At 41.1% G+C, this 11,854-nt stretch overlaps 1 protein-coding gene across 11 annotated transcripts in view; it reads right to left on the bottom strand.

The window, feature by feature from the left end:
• Positions 1-6,889, bottom strand: part of rbm47 (RNA binding motif protein 47) — a 47,648-nt gene extending 40,759 nt beyond the window's left edge. For 3 of the 11 annotated variants that reach the window (XM_015032313.1, XM_015032310.1, XM_015032300.1), the window contains exon 1: positions 4,918-5,514. The gene's annotated coding sequence lies outside the window, so the exon portion shown is untranslated. Of the gene's footprint in view, positions 1-4,917; positions 5,515-5,580; positions 5,879-6,582 lie in introns of those variants that run through there. The other 8 variants (XM_015032314.1, XM_015032312.1, XM_015032311.1 and 5 more) reach the window with 6 other exon arrangements.
• Positions 6,890-11,854: the final 4,965 nt, after the last annotated feature.

The raw sequence follows: 11,854 nt of genomic DNA on the forward strand, positions 1-11,854 counted from the left end.
TAAATTATTTTCACCATGTTTGGGGTTCAAAAAAAAAAAAAAAAATTCAAACCTTTTCCCTGCATTTTTTAAAAAAAAAAAAAAAAAAAAAAAAACCTGAAGTAGTTCATTGAAAATCAAAAGTCATAAAATTAGCATAATATCAATGCTAAATCTGAGTGTCTTTAACCTGCCATTGAAAGATCTAAGACGTTTTTAATGGGTAAATGTCAATGTCCTTGGGGAAAATAGATTTTGTATCACCTGACTTACTTTAGAGTTAATAAAAAAAAAAAAAGGAAATAATTGGAAATGTTAGCAACAGCTGCCACGAGAGGCGTCGGCCTATATGCATGGGTTTGTAAAGAAGGTCCTGTTTTCTGGTTCGCTCATTTTCTCTTGCAGAGGTGACTTACAGTGAAATGAAGCATAATAAGAGCATTAGGGCTGGAGCAGGCTGGAGGAGCGAGGAGGGAGGAAAGCAGGGGTGTAGGACAAGAGGAGAGGATAGAGAGTTCACTGGTGTCACCGCACCGGGGGGCGCCGGGGTTACGCTGGGGTCGAAGGTTGAACAGCGGAAAGGGGACTGAGGAAAAACAGGGGACGGGGAGTGTTGATCCAGCCTTGGCAGAGAGTGGATGTCACCTGTTTACACACTCAGTCGAGCCGCCACATTCACAGACGAACATTAAGTTACACAATGTCTCATCTTAGTGGAGCGGCAGAGAGTTGAAACTGGCTTTAGTAAAGTGTTGATTGCTTTCGAGTCGATTAGATTTCTGCTCTGCGTTCCCTCCAGACGAATAAACGAATTATCGTCATATCAACGTAACGTCATGAGGAACCTTTGTAGGAAAACCTCCTGCATAAAAACGGTGTATGCCAGCAGAAATGCAAACAAAGCAAAGTACAGATCTGAACACAAATCAAAAATGGAAACCAATGCCTCATTTAAATAAGTTTTTATTATTATTATTATTATTATTATTATTATTATTAGTCTTAATGAGTACTGCGAACCTGTAATCCATGACTGCTGTTTGCAGTGTAAACTTCAACAGGATGTTTGCTGCAACAAGCAAATGTTTCTGGGTACATTTGAAATTATGTTTTGCAAAGAATTTTAAGTGAGCAAACGGACGAGGAAGGGTGGCAACGGAGCATTTGACAAGGGAGAGAGCTGTTTATCGTTCTTACTATAATTATTGATTTCCTAATAAATAAAAACAAAATTTCTCTTTAGTTTGTCTTTCTCAAAACCAAACAGTTTGGTATAAAATATTTTTTTATCTGTAAAAAGGAACTTTATACTGTCTAAAGAGCCACATAATCTTGTCCTGCTGAACAAAATGTAGGACTAATAACACACGCTTCTTCAAGGTCAGTAGAAAGGGCATAAATACAGCTCTGGAAACATTTTTAAAAACCACTTAAAATGATCAGTATCTCTGATTTTACTTTTCATAGGCATACGTCTGAGTAAAATGAACAATGATTTTTTTTTTTTTGTATTATTATCATTATTATATAAACTACTGACAATTTGGTTCCGAAATTCAAAGCAACAATTTAGCATTTATTTGCGGAAAATGAGAACTGGTCAAAATAACGTAAAAGATGCCGCGCTTTCAGACTTCAAATAATGCAAAGAAAACAAGTTCATATTCATTTAGAAGAAACAACAATACTAATGTTTCAGAAATCGATATTTGGTGGAGTAACAATGAGGTTTTCAATGGGATTCATTGAAGAGGTCTCTTGTATTTTTCCCAGAGCTGTATATGTATTTACCTCTTTAAAATAATTCATTTTATTATTTGTCCTAATACTTGTTTTGTCTCTTTTTTTTTCTTCAAAAGGAAGCTTTAAATTCCTCATAGTCTCATATATTTCCTGTTGCAAATGAGCACACTTTAAGTGTTATGCCTCTTCGTAACACATCACGCAACAGTAATTTTGACCTGTTTTACTTCCTTTTCGTCTTGCTGCCACTCTGTGTTTGGCCCGGTCAGATGGGAGCTAAAGAGGAAGGTGGGAGGGGTAGACGGAGGGGAAGAATGTGGCCATTGTGCTCTCCAGGTATGTGTGTGTTTGTGACAAACAGAAAGAATCGGAGAGAAGGAGAGAGAAAGAGAGGGAGAGGAGATGAGATCTGGTTACAGGTGTTTCATAAACAGCACAATAGTGCTAACAGGTCCCCTTCTCTGCCTGAGCTGCATGAGTTTCTGTGCGCGGCGCAGTTCTGGATTTCTGGCCCTGAGCTTCTGGATTTGGCTTTGTCGCATTCGCAGCGCACTAAATCTGTGCTTCCTCATATTCAGCTTGAGATGATCATGTGGCATGACTGTATACTACGTGTCTGTTTGCCTCTAATTCATGCCGTTTAAGCTGTTTCTCTTCCTTATGTTTGAGGTTTGCTAAACAGTATTCTAAGTCGCGCTTCTAAAAAAACAAAAGAAATGTCACATTTTCTTCCTGTTTGAATCTTCTTCAGTCACTAGTCTCGTCTTCCTGAAACCAATAACGGCCCAAACACGATTTACCAGTAAAGTCATACTGGGACAAAACAACTCAAATCTAGATTCAATCTTTAATGACTTTTTTTTTTGTTTGTTTTTTTGTTTTTTGAAAACATCTACTTGCACAATTCGCCGTGGCTTTAACGAGGAGGTAACGCGAATACAGAATCGTTTGACTTTAAAAAAAAGTGTCACAAGTCTGCCGTTTTCCATGATTCTATTTTTAGTTTTGGTCTTGCATGAGGTAGTGCAAAGAAACCATGTGTCACCACCTCATCAGGTCTGACCAGACACACACCTTTCAGAAACCTGCATAAACATTTACAGTAAATACTCCTCAGCCTCGTTCAGACTTTGGAGAACGAAAGAATGTCAGCCCTTTAAAGCATTAGAATAGTTGTACTTTCTAAAGTGTGTCATAATGTGGGTGAGGTAATGTCACAACGTATTTCGTGCAAACCTCTGAGGCTCTCGAGGAGCTACGGAGACAGCTTTTGAAATAGAAAAATACATTTCAAATGAGCTGCCTCAAAACAGCAAAGAGATGTGACACACAAACTCAGTAAAGAAAAAAGTTGCTGTTTAAAAACTGATACATGAATCATCCTCTTTGAAAGTCGTCGTAAAGAACACAATCTCAGTTTATAAGCATCGATTGAGTCATTCTTGAATGTGAATCAAACATACCTACACCTACATGTAGAATATTTTATGATAAGGTTGTCTGAATTCAGTCCAGGTAAGGAGGCATCTACACAAAAACTACAGGATGGTATCTCTGGAGGACACCTAATTTACACTCTCAGGTTTTATTCTCTGTAAAACCTGAGCCAAGGTCGACTGCCTCTATTATGTTCCACGAACTCTATCCTACAAACTCATGTAAGGCAAGGACTTTAGCACCCATTGTGTTTTACATATATTAGTACTCCCTGTTCTCACGTTATGGGATGTTATGAAAGCTGATAATGAAGTATGTCTGTGCTTATCCAGTATCTCCCTATTTTTTTTTTTTTTTTTTTTAGAAATGGCTATTAATAGGAATATTACTGCCTCTAACTTTGTTACTCGTTTTGCCTCATCATCTATGGAAAGCACTCTTCTGTGTTTAGCTCTATTTTAGACGCATCACTGACGTTGTTATCCCTGCCATCATCTTTGTGAACGCTCTTTGATTTTATTTTACAAGGAGGGAAATCCACTCGGTGCTTCTGTGTTCAGAAATGTCTCTTTCCCAGACAGAGACATCTGTGCAGTAGTTATTTCCCTTAACTGGGTTCGTCTCTTTGTATTTCTTTCCCATAGAAAGAACGTATGGCCCAGTGCTTCAGTATTCAGCTGCGACTCTTTTCTGGATAGAGCCGGTAGTGTAACTAAAACTGCTATTACTTTTACATGATCTCTTAGTTTTTCTTAGCTATAATTCTGGTTCAGTCTTTTTGTTTTTAACTATGTCTCTCATAAACAGAGCCACAGACAGAACCATAAATTGGACTGTGTGGAGCTACATCTGAATCTGAATACATTTCTGGATTGCATTGCAAATTACTGGACTGATCTGAATTAAATCAGTCCAGCATTGTGCAAATAATTTTACAGAACTTGCGATGTATTACTTTGAGTTTCACTACCAGTTTTTTTTTTTTGTTTGTTTGTTTCAGTCTCAGTTTTGCTTTGTGTCCTACAAGTTGTGTAATCTTCAGTTGGATTAAAAGCCGCTTCAGAGTTTAAATTACATGGTTAAAACAGACCACGGTGTTAAAGATATTACTTAAGAAGCCGGCAGATTTTGTCAAAGGTACGTCTCCTTCAAACCTAAATTCAAAGTGCACATCATCGTATGGAGAAGCACAGGACATCTGTTCTTGAAAATATCAGCTGGATATGAGCCGTCCTAAACAGACACACTGCAGGCTCAGTGTATGCGCACGCAGACACACACACACACACACACACACACACACGCACACACACACACACACGCACACACACGCAACTAAATCTCGTTTGTACAACAACAGGACACCCAAGGCTGACTGGCGCCCTGCTCGACCAGTTTTTCAAACACACACACACACATAAAATGGCAAGACAAGACATTAGCTAAAAGCACACAGCCATACACACACTCACACACACACACACAAATAAACATCCAGACCTCGTCCCGTAACCTTGCCGTGAAGGTTACAGCAGTCAGCGGGGTCAGTGTGATCACTTGACCAGCTGAAAAAATGTCCTTCCAGATACCCACTGTGTGTGTGCATCTGTGTGTTAGTGTGTGTATAGTACGAGCCATCCAGGTGAGAAAACACACAATGTCCTCACAGAGTATCTGTTAGGGATCAAGAGTGAAAAGCGAAGGAGAAGAAGTAGTAGAAGAAGTGCAGAGAACTCGTGTGATGAGTTTCCAGCCAACCTGTGGGATGATGGGACGTGTAGTCGCTGCGTCGCCGTCGGTTCTTCGTCCACCACGCAAAAAGCAACGATCCAACTCGTCACTTTCTCATCTTCTCTTTCTTTCTCTTCGCCTCCTCCTCTGCGCTGTCCGTCAGGTTCGCCGCTCGCCTCGTGCTGGTTGTCAAGCGGACTCCTGTCTTCAGTGACGGGGCCCCCACAAAAAGCACAGTGAGAACAAATCTCAGGCGACCAACTCCAAACACTCACACAGCCAGAGAGGATAAGTCAGAGTTTCTCTTCTCCTTTTGGTGTTTTTTCAGATCCTGACTCAGATCCTCTCTGTTTGTCCTCTCCTCTCTGCTCCAGTCACGACAACACGTGTAGACGCAACAGCGGGAGACAGGAGAACAGAGGGGGGAGCCCGCAAGGTCTTAAAGTGGAGGAGAGAGCAGGAGGTGACGGTGAAGAAGGAGAGAACAGACGGAGGGAGGGAGGAAGGGAAGGATGGAGGTAGGGAGGGCAGTGGTAATTAGTGAGTCTGTACCTGACTCTCACTGACATAAGCCCCACATTCCTCAGAGCTTGGAAGGGGGGAGAGACCAAAGGGAGGTAGAAGAAATGAAAAAGTTCAGAGCACACACGCATACACACACGCAGACACACTAATCATCCCGGTGAATACCTTCTTGATCCTATGAGACACCACAATCTATCTTCCTTCACAGCAAACCATGACCGACGCAGCGCTCCAGTCAGGGCTGCATGACGCTCAACTCAAGCCTCGATGCTTCTGGACCCAAAACTCTTTGAGGTGTTCAGTTCTGCCTTTCCGCTGCTTTCGTTTCACTGGAAATCTTCCTGCCTTGTGCCTCTGCTGCTGTGTGTAAGGTGTACACACTACCTGCCCCTGAAACTCACCAAACCAGAATCAGAACTGCCCAAACTCCCGGCACACCTCCTCCCTTCTATCATTCCGGATGGGAAATGCTATCCTCTTGTGCCCCTGTTCAACCTGCCTGAATGAGTGCGCGCACGTGAGTGTGTGTGTGTGTGTGTGTGTGTGTGTGTGTGTGTGTGTGTGTGTGTGTGTGTGTGTGTGTGTGTGTGTGTGTGTGTGCACGCGCGCATGTCCTAACAGCCTGAGCAGCATTCCTCCAGAAGGGGTTTCCTTCACACCTCATTCCAAACCTTCGCCACATGATTGCTCTCATCCGCCACCTGCTTATTACCGCTGATCACCCTCTGCCGCCTCATAAGGTCATGATGACTCGCCGTCTTTGGGGCGACTGTCTTCGCTCTTTGACGTCAGCAAAGTGGATCCCACCATAATGACAACTTTATGTAATAACAGCTCCTCTCAGACACCCAATCCCGCTCCTTGTGTTTTACTGTCAGCGTGAAGATGACTTGCAGTGAAACTTGAAGCTCAATATGTCTAACACCAACACATTCCAGCCTTTGGAGAGGCTGCTGCTTCCTTCACACCTGAACTGAAAGTAAAACAGTGACACAGCTCGGAGCTTCTCGTTCTCCGTGTTCAGCTTCTTTTTACTCCCTTTCTTTTCCCCGAAGGTACTTGTTTGATCATGTATCTCTGTTTCAACACACTCCTGAAAAGAGCAGCCTTCATCTCTCGTTCAATATTGTGTAACAGTGCGTCTCCCCAATGTGTGCGTCTGCCTACCTGGATTACTTAGAGAGCCGCGGCGAGGGTGGGACCAGGTGCTTCCTTCTTCCTGATCTCCGGTGACTTTTTGACGCCTTTGTGACAGCCTGTTGTCATGGAGACTGGGGAGGCAGCGAGCACGATGTGCTGAACGGTTACAGCCGCGGCGAGAACAGCCAGCCAGACACCAGAGTGAGGACAGAAGAGAGAAGTGAGGAAGCTGGATCCCTGTTTAGAGTAACAACACACACACACACACACACACACACACACACACACGCACCCACCCACACGCGCAGACACGCATGCATACATTCAGAAAGTCCCCCCCCCCATGCACACACAGACACACACACATATGCACTTACTCACACAGTAGGGAACTTGTAAGTGTGTGTGTGTGCATAGGAAACTGAGATTGAGTCAGAAGTGCTCACACAGAGAAATATCGTTTCAACACAGCGCCTGAACTCTGGTAGGGAGGAGGCTGGGCCGTTGGATTAGTTGCTCAATGCGTTGACTTTAATGCTTACTTAACAGATCTTACAAGCCCTAAATGAAAAGACAGATAAAGGAAAAATGCACACATAATATTAAGCATACAACACTGCAGGTACAGGGCCTTGCAAAAGTATTTTAAGCCCTGAAACTTTTTCACAATCACATAACAATCCCCAGTCACTGTGCACTTCACAGAGGTGATTTGTGACAGGCGACGTAAAGTAGAGCGTACGTGTGAAGTGACAGGAAAAACTGTGGTGTTCATTTATGGTCACTGTAGCTCAATTTAATGTACATTTTAATGGACAGTATCTGTGAATAGGTCAACACAGTCCCACGACATGATGCTGCCCCCACTGTGTTTTACTGTGGGTGTGTTCAAGGTGCTGTGCTACACTTTGACATACTTTAGCGAAGCTCTGTATGTGTGGATTTAGAGGAGAGGTTTGTTCCAAGTTTATTTTTGCGTGCAAACTATAAAACTGAATTTAGATTTGATGGAGATCATCTTTGAAAATCAGTTCTCAGCCTTGCCACAGATTCCTAATCAGGTTTAATTCTGGGCTTTGACTGGGCCGTTCTGACACATGAATATCCTCTGATCTAGACCGTTCCATTTTCGCTGAGTATTTGGGGCCACTGTCCTGAAGGTGAACCTCCACCCCACTCTCGCTTATTTACCAGCCTGTAAACATTTTCAATCTCGATTGTTTTCCAAATCTCTGCAGAAGAAAAGTGTCCCCACAGCATGATGCTGCCACCACCATGAGGATGTTGTGTTCACAGTTTTGTCCAGTGTTAGTTTGGGATTTTGCATGCAAGTCTGAAGGTTTTGTTTAAGTCAGAGTATCTTCTTCCACTGTTGTCATGTTTGTTGTGTCCCCTACATGGGCGTGACAAACTGCAAAAGCAAATACCAGTGGCTTTCTTTCAACAAATCTATTTCACAAAACACTTGACGGTGAGATTAAGATGTCATTTTTCCTCTCCATCTGTTTTGTGAAAGCACCAAGGAGGTGTTTGGGAAAGGTAAAAGCCAGCCTGCCTCTATTGTGCCGTAAGAGAGTCATCATGTAGTAATGACGTATGGTTTGTTCAACCCATAGACATGAATAGGGTTCAACCAGCAGGACCAGCAAACAAGACATCATGTGTGACATGGTAACAGGTGTTACGCGCGTATTTTTCCGCCTGGGCGGTGCGGAGAAGACGCTGCGGAAACAGTATCTGAAGGGGAAAGGCGAATCGACGCAACACCTGTTACTGTTTTGAAAAAGAATCTCAATAAGGCCTCAAAGCAGATTATATGCACAGGACATAACATCAACATCTGCAATTTAAGAAGCTGCGAGTTTTTTTTTTGTTGTTTTTTGTTTTTTTTTAATAAAACTCAAAGCTTTGAGGGATAGATATCACTAACCTGGCAATTGTTTTTTTTTTTTTTTTTTTTTTTTTTCCACTTGATGCTAATCTCGCTTCACAGCTCAGTCTGGGCTTCCTCCCATTCCTCCAACTCAACCTGTGTTCAAACAGCGAACAGAGAAGTTGTGAACGATGACGTCAATTTTCTGCGCTGATTTATAATTGTAGTCTGCTTGTAGTTTTAGCAATGACAGCGATGGACGTGAACGAAGCCGTTCAGTCCATGTTGGTCGCGCTTCCAAATATTGAATTAGCATTAACAGCCGCCTAAATTGGATCGGCTCTTCTCGCTAGTGGAGGATATTTTATTTTTGTTTTTTTGTTGTTTTTTTTACGCCACAGGCGATTTCCGGTAAGTTTCATAGCGTTGACCTTTCACATTACATACGTCACTGCCAAACATTAGCAATTGAGTGAAATTTAAAACTTAAACTAAGTTCAAACCTACAACAACCTGCCAGTCCTCCTGCGATTTTATATGGCCTCAGGGAGCTTGGAGGATTTTATCTTTATAGATTAGCAGAAAGGTTTTACGAAAAAGGCTTTTGGCAACATAAAATTACAAAGTCAATTTATCAAAGCTACTGGAAAATGGAAATGTCTAAGTTGGTGAAATCAGATAAAATGCCAGGGACACAAAATCTCTCCACTCGGCTCTTCTCTCTAGTGGTCATATTTTTCAGAGAAATATGCCTGCAGCCAGTTAATTATGTATTTGTACCGAGTTTTAAATTGGTATGACAAAGTGTTCAAGAAGGCCATTGAAAATGGTGTTTGGTCCAATTAGTCAACAAGACCCTCTGCACCTGCTTCTGTGATTGGGTCTAAAACGAAACCAGGGTTCATTTTAAAGTTTCCTTTTAATAAAAGCTCTTGAGCAGTACATAATACTATACCTCAGCATTCGCTCTTTTCTCACAAGGAGTAAACAAAGTAAACTTCCCTCACAATAGGCAGCTCAAACTCTGCCCTCTTTGCTGCACAATAGAGCGATGTGAGACACAGAGAGCCGAGATTCCCAGTAAAACACTCAACCGATACTCTTATGATTCAAAACAATGGCACACAAAGGGATGGGGTAGTGTGGCTATTCACCCGGAACAAGTGGATCCAATCAAGGTTCAGGGTCTGGAAAACTTAGGACAGAGGAAAACTTGGATCATGTTACAGCGGTGTGTGGTGGTGAACTGGATCCATGAACTCAGATCATACAGATCAATATGTGGTGAGCATAAAACATCTTTTATACACTAACTTTACTTGCCTTTAAAAATATTTATTTTTAAATAAAGTTTCTTTATTTAAAATTTCTAAAATTAAGAAGCTGCCTGCTAAATTTTATCCATCTCATCATATCAGAATTTTATTAAAAATTTAATGGAAATTTGAAAAAAGAAAAAAAAAAAGAAAAGTAGGACCAGCTGCCCTTGTCTGACTAGCTTACAGAAGATAACAAAAAACTTTCAGCGTTCGCTTTCTTTAGTTTGTAACAAAAACAAACTAGATGTCAGGCTGAGGAGAGAAACACTGTTATAAAATGCTTCAGGAACTTTACAAGAGACTTGGCTAAGCGATCGCCTGATAGCAAAAAAAATAATAATAAAACTTTGATAAACAAATCATGAAGAGCTTGTAGGGTTCTAGAAGTTGTTTTGCATGTACATGCACAAATACAAGCTTCGAAAAAGAAAAACAGGAATAATCAAGATTTGTGTGTTATTGTCATTGCTGCAAAAAAGCATGTGTGGATCAGTCTTGTTTAGGACCTTGTGTTTTAGCTTCAGGCATAACTGTCTGGGTGATGGAAAAATAAAAGGTGCAAGGTGAAGGCTTTACCCTGATGCTGCAGCACCTTGACCTAGACCTCATCCAATAACTGTAGAAAGAAGCCAAAACAAGATGGCCAAGGAAATTGAACTCCTGCACACACTTGCATATGAACTTGGTAAATACCAGTAAAATAATAGGCGAATCATTGTCAACATGCCGTTTTTCAGGAACAGAGAACAACTTCTTCTTTTTTTTTTTTTTTTTTGTTGGAAGTGATACGTTTTGTTTTACATTTGAAATCATTATGTCCTGTCAGAAACCAACTCTTTGGTTGAATTGAAATACATTTCCATTTAAATCTGTCAGAGATATGAATAATTCTGTGCTTCTCTGTATATCTACCAACCACCAATCTAATGAGGTAAATTTCGATTTGTGTTTCTGAAACTGACTAAATAAAACCAGAATTATTTCTGTTCTGCTATGCCACCTTTCCCAGCTAGAAAGCAAATGAAGTCATTACAGGTTGTTTTTTTTAAAATAAATAGTTATTCAGAAACTGGTTTGTAGTCTTAAAAAAATGCTTCTTTCCACACCAGGTTGTTATTTTAAAAATTTCTTCTTAATAACTAATCTGGCTAAATAAAGGTTAAATAAAATAAAATACTTTTATTCTGTTTGTATTCCCTATTTGCAGATTCCTTCATCTCCTTATTTCCTTATAAAAAGGCACACAAAAAAAAGTAAAGGCAGCATCAAACTTCATGTCTGAAATTTCAGTTATGAATGTAACATGCAAACAAAATGAAAGAAATGAGTGCTGGTCTAATATTGCACTTTACCAAGCAGCAATGATGTAACTAGAGGTCAAATGCATCGCAATGCAAATATTGTGACTGAGTGACATTCATGTGAAAGGTTATTTGAAGTAACCAAGCAGATAAATTGGTTTAAGGAGCAAAACAAGGAGAAAAAAAAAGAAAAGAAAGAGAAACTCTCAGGCACCGCACTGCCTCCTGTAAAAGATTAAACCTTTTATTGAAAAAAATTCCAGGTCAGCTTATGGCCGCACAAACCCCGTCGTCTCCAACAGGGCTGATTATTGAAGCTAACGCACACACAAACACGCACACACAAACACAGCCCGTCCAGAGCAACTGGAGGCCTGTTGTGAGGCGACACTGATGACGCGTGTTGGAGGGGATAATCTCTCCAGCTGTACTCTCACCCACAGAGAAGTGAGGCTCATTTGGCCCGAAGACCTCACTCTGATTTTTTTCCAAACACACTGATAAATCTCCCCCATGTACGCTGGCTAGTTCCACCTCACAGAGAGAGCAAGGGGACAAGGGGGAAAAAAAGGATTTAAGTTCATCAAACGTCATCCTGGCTCAGGAAATAAAATTGTTTTTGCTGTATTGGGAAAAAAAAATAAACGTTTTATTTAGTAGAACACATGAAATGTCATGCGAGAATCACTCATGTATTTTTAATTTGTATTTTTTTCATTTGAATGCGGCCAGTGAGAGGATTTATAATTGGTCACATTGTACAGCATTGTTGCTGTTCAGAGATAAATGTCTCCCTCTGTCGGTGA

The sequence above is a fragment of the Poecilia latipinna genome, unplaced genomic scaffold, assembly GCF_001443285.1.
Source record: "Poecilia latipinna isolate Pla-1442-1.1 unplaced genomic scaffold, P_latipinna-1.0 Scaffold237, whole genome shotgun sequence".
NCBI classification, from domain to species: domain Eukaryota; kingdom Metazoa; phylum Chordata; class Actinopteri; order Cyprinodontiformes; family Poeciliidae; genus Poecilia; species Poecilia latipinna.